General features: G+C 41.5%; 1 pseudogene; it reads right to left on the bottom strand.

Moving 5' to 3' along the window:
* Nucleotides 1-1,021: 1,021 nt before the first annotated feature.
* LOC106749673 lies at nt 1,022-2,041 on the bottom strand (annotated as a pseudogene).
* Between the last annotated feature and the right edge of the window lie 3,533 nt (nt 2,042-5,574).

The raw sequence follows: 5,574 nt of genomic DNA, 5'->3' as shown, positions 1-5,574 counted from the left end.
GGTATAGTGGTGCACCCACGTTACGTCGCAAGTCACAATTCGGTGCAAAAAAGCTTTCCCTTCGGCCTGATAGCGTGTATTGACACGGCTATTGAGCCGTTCGCACACCTCCCAGCGGTGCCGTTTCTGATTTTCGGTGAAAAGACGAGAAGCCCATCTGGCGGACATTTTTCGAAACCCAAGGTCGTCAGTAATGATTGCCTGAGCACTGCCGAAGCTTATTCCAACCTCAGAAGCAATTTCAGCGACCGTTAATCGACGGTCACCCTTGATAAGGCTGCCAACCAGGCGAATATTCTCCTCTGTCACGTTGGTCCTCGGGCGATGTCGATGCCCCTCATTTTCAACAGTTTCTCGTCCTTCTAAAAATTGTTTGTGCCATTCGTACACTTGAGTCTTCTTAAGCGTATTGTCCCCGAACTGTGCTTCAAGCCTTTTCAATATGTCCGACGGTTTTATGCCTTCTGCAGTGAAAAATGTAATAATAATTCGTTGTGCAACGGACAAGCACCTCCCGCTCTGACATTGTGATACTGATTAACAGAGCGCTAATGAGAGGTCACGTAAGGGGGAATCTCCTTCAGGCATCCCCACCTATAACGCTCAGAAGCCTGGCCTCTCTCCGTTTGCCTCACTGCGGGTATAAAAATAATTCCGGTTTATATTTGATTCACCCTCGTAGTATCCTGCTAGGTCTATAAATGATTGTATGTCTTTGACTTTTCTCGGAACGGGAAACATATGCACTACTTTTAATTTTGATGGATCCGGTAAAATTCCTTTTTTTGAAATTATATGTCCTAAGTACGTAACTTCTTTTCGTTGGAAATTACACTTGTCTAGCTGTAATTTTAAGTTACTTTGGCGCATCTTTTTTAATACTGAGATTAATCTCTTGTTATTGTCTTCTAAACTGGACCCATAAATGACTATGTCGTCTAGATATATCAGGTCGTCAAGGATGAAATTTGTAGAAAAAAAGGCAAAGTTGGTTGATAACTTACAAATATAAGGAATTATTTTATTCATCAAAGTATGCATCCATATTGTCTATATACTTTTGCCATTTAAGCGGCAAGTTGTTCAGGCCGATGGTATAAAACCCTAACGGACGAAAGTCAATGAATTCCTGGAAAGCCAGTTTTACAGCATTGTCGGAATTAAATTGTTTTTCTATTAAAAAGTTGTCCAAATTGCGGAAGAAGTAGTCAGTGCGGGCTAGGTCTGGTGAGTATGGAGGATGATGAAGAAGTTCCAACTCCAATTCCTGTAGTTTTGCCACAGTCATTTGTACAGTGTGTGGTCTAGAGTTATCATGCAATAAGATAGGAGTCGATCTGTTGACCAATCTAGATTGTTTTTCTTTAAGTTTTTGCATAATTTCGTCCAGGTGATTGCAGTATATTTCTGCTGTGATCGATGAGCCAGGTTTCATGAAATCATAATGGATCACACCTGCCCTAGACCACCAAACACTCACCATCAGCTTCTTTTCATAAATATTGCGCTTTGGAGTGTGTTTTGGTGATTCATCCTTGCCCAACCACTGTGCTGAACGTTTGCAATTGTCATATTGGATGCATTTCTCATCACAAGTGACAATTCGATTAAAAAATGGATGAGATTTGTGACGAAAAAGCAACATCAAGCAAGCTTCCAAACGCTTTTGTTTCTGTTTTTCATTCAATTTATGTGGAACCCACTTATTCAACTTTTTCATTTTACCGATTTGAGCTAAATGAATTAATATTGTTTGTTTGCTAACACCAAACTTCAACGATAATTCATAGGCACTCTGAGATGGATCAGACTCAACGGTGACCTTTAGTTCCTCATTATTGAACTTTGATTCTGGGCGACCGCGTGGCTCATTTGTGAGGTCAAAGTAACCTGTACGAAATTTGGCGAACCAATTTGATACTGTCTGTTACGTAGTAACACTAGAACCAAATATACTATTAATGTTTCACGCGGTCTGCGATGCCGTAGTCCCATGTAAGAACTCATACTTCATAATAATGCGAATTTCCGACCGTTCCATTTTCAACAAAATTAATTTTTAAAAAAAGGTTTTAATATTTTTTAGAGCTTACAATGAATTCTTTAAACAGGCGAGATATATAACTTTCCAACAAAAAAACAGAACAGTGATATATTAAATCAATGTCAAATAATAAGCTGTTACAGTTGGCAATATTATTAACTAAAAATGTTATCCTTGCCAACCTTATACTAGACATTTTATTCCTTGTAGTACAGCTAGTACGGTATTTATTAGCCGCTGGAAGGTTGCTGGTGCATTTTTTTAATTCAAAAGGCATTCGACTGAATTCGAAATGTCCCGAAATGTAGGTGTTGAGAATGCTGTTTTATGTTTATCCTGTTTTTCTATTGGAATTTGATGATAACCTGGCGCTATGTCTAGCGTAGTTAAATATTTTGCGTTTCCAAGTTGGTCTAGAATATCATTTATGTTAGGTAACGGGAAGGAGTCTCCAACCGTTAGATCATTTAGTTTTCTAAATTCGATCACGACTCGCAATTTAGTTTTTCCGGTCGCGTTAGTTTTCTTTGGCACTACCAATAAGAGAGCATTCCATTGACTGATGCTGGGACGAACGATATCAGCATCGAGCATTTCTCGTACCTGTCGATCCACTTCCTGCTTGTGTTTCTCGGGCAGACGATATGGTTTTATATTTTCCGGTGTTACATTACCTCGAGTAGCAATACGATGCTCCACAGCTGTAGTATGAGTGAAACAGTCTCCTTCGAGAAAGAATATATCACTAAAATCTTTACAAATCGTGTATATTGTATTTTGTTCTTCGTTCAAGTGTTGTAGGCGTAATTGTTGCTTCAATTTTTCCATTTGTGGTTGCAGTGTCTTACCATGTTTCTGTCTCGTATTTATTAGATTTATTCATTTCTCATTAGAATCTGGCACGTCTTCTAAGGTTACATACGGGGTAGCCACTTTGACCGTGTCCTCCGTAGTGTTTATGATGCTCACGTTACACGTGTAATTTTTTGGATTTATTAGGCAATTTCCAATAAAAACTCCAGGTTTTCTTTCTTCAGCAATAACGATCCCTATTGAATTTACATTTGTGGTTGCCTTTATTATCGTTTCGCTTCGAGCAGGTATCTAATATGTTCGGTAGGGCAACAAACCCAAATTGTTCCCAAGAATCCTCAGTTTCCTGCTTTGATAGTTGCAGGTCGCGTTATGCGCCTGCAGGAAATCTACTCCTAATATTTCCTCATACTCGATGGGAAAATCATCTTTTACCACATAGATTTTATGTTGTAGGACTTATCTCCCTAGTTTTATAGTTGCAATGAACTTACCTAGCGTATTTGTTTGATGTCCGGTAACTCCGGTCAGCGTTACTTTATCTATAGTCACGGGAGTTTCCCCCTTTAAGGTCCGCACTTTTATAAAACTATTTGACGATCCGGTATCCAGTAAAAGCGGTATCTTTATCCGTCTGGCTTCGCATATCGGAAGTATCACCGAGTCCTATCCCGTGTGTGTTTGCTTAGCTTTCTTCACTTGGTTGATCTGAAATTCTCGAGCATTTTGCGTTCTATTGTCTCTTTTCTGTCTCTCGTTTTTTACTTTTGTTTTTGTTGGGAGTGTCTCCCTGGTTCATTCCACGCCTATTAGTCGAGGCTGTATTTGAGTTTTGATGCCCTTCGCGACGTTCAAAGTTAGGTGCAGCGTATTCAACTCCCTTCCCATGCAGCTTTCAGCATTCTTCGCGAGTGCCTTACCTTTTTGCAGTATGTGCAATATTTTTACGCGGAGACATTCGCTTATTGTTGGTAGGGTATACCAGTTCGCGTAACAGCTGGTACGACAATCTTTCCCTTGATATCCTGTTTTGCCGCATTTGTGACACGTCGGAGGTCTAACATTTTCTCGAGCGCGCGGATATGCCGTCGGTCGACTATTATATGGGGGTGCAGTTTCACGATTATTATAGTGGTTATTTAGTTCTTTTACCTTTTCTTCCTTCATTGCTTCGGCAATAGTTTCAGCTAGTGTAGTGGGAGCTCGGGATCGCACTATGGTTTGCAGCTTCTCATTCAGCCCAAGTTGGAAATTAATTAGCGCTTGAGGTTTAATGTATTCGTGAATAGCTCTCTTTTCTGCCGGGGTGTATACTTTACTGTCAGTGGCTGACTCATATAATTCTGTCGCTAATTTATCGACTCTCTTTCCACAGACCCGCGCTTCTTCTCCGGTCTTTTGCCGTAAGAAATTAAATTCGCGTTGCAAGCATGTAGTCGACCTTTTCTCGAATAGCAAGCCTCTAGTATTTCCTTCAATTGTCGGTAAGTCTTTATATTTCGGTTCTTCATCTCCATCATGGCCTGTCCTTTTAGTTTCATACAGGTTATTGCCTTAGTTAATGCAATTTTTTCTGTGGGATGTATTAATATGTAATATTAGACCGTAAGCATAATTGCAAGCGTGCAGGAATTCCATGAGACTCTTCACTTGAGCCATCAAAGGTCGGTATTAAGTCTCTGGCCTCTTTTATCCGTTGTCTGTTGGTGTCGGTTACGAATGAATTCAATGCGAGACTATCTTCCAAGAGGGGGTCATGTATATGTGTGTGGTTATACGTTCTGTCTCTGTTCTAATGCCCCGTTGCAGCGGGCCTTTGTAGGTTGGTGAATCTTTCTGTGTTATTTTGTTGCAGTATGTTAACCTTCTCGTTTAGCTCGGTTACGTATGTAGTGAGGTTTTGTATTTGACTTAATAAGGCCTTTACTAGAGAGTCGCGTTCTCCTTTCCTGTTGCCTCTTGGTAAAGGGTTTCCTTCTACGCTACCGTTCGTATGTTGCGCGACGGTGGTTCGTAATCTATTGATTTCCTTGTCTATCGTCAATAGGCGGTACATCTTGTTCTGTATGCCTGTCTATAATTAAGCTATCAAGTAATTCGTTCGGGTCGAAAACGCTCTCGTCGTACGAAGTTAGAGAAAATTTTCCCCTGACACGTCCGTAATAGTACTGTTACTTGGTAAGTTTCTTTGTCTTCTAACGCGTGGAGCTACATTTGGTAATATACTGTCATCGATTGCACTAAACGGGAATTTGCGTTCAGTTACAATGTGTATCGGGGGTTGTTCTTCATTTGAACTATAGTAGAGGGGTAAGGCCGGTTCTGGCTCAATTGGATCTGTTTTACCGATCGAGTAGCAAATCCAGTTGGCGCAGTTGGATCTGTTTTACCGGCCGAGTAGCAAAAACCAGTTGGCGCAGCTAGCGTAGTTAGCGCAGTTGGCGCAGTTGGCGCTGTTTTTATTTTTTTTTTACCGACCGAATAGCAGCGGTCGGTAGGCGCTGTTTTTTTTTTTTTACCGGCCGAATAGGGCCCCCTTCAGCGGTCGGTAGGCGTTGTTTTTTTTTTTTACCTGCCGAATAGGGCCCCCTTCAGCGGTCGGAACCCCCGCCAACAGTCGGTATACCATCGCGCACCCCCCTCCTCCGGTATACCCTCACGCACCCTTTCCCTCCCTCCCCCTGTTCGCGACGACTCGCGGTAGTCGCGCGCGCGCG

The sequence above is a fragment of the Dinoponera quadriceps genome, unplaced genomic scaffold (genome assembly GCF_001313825.1).
Source record: "Dinoponera quadriceps isolate SergipeBrazil2010 unplaced genomic scaffold, ASM131382v1 scaffold4267, whole genome shotgun sequence".
Lineage (NCBI taxonomy): Eukaryota > Metazoa > Arthropoda > Insecta > Hymenoptera > Formicidae > Dinoponera > Dinoponera quadriceps.
This window is presented reverse-complemented; position numbering and strand designations above follow the sequence as displayed.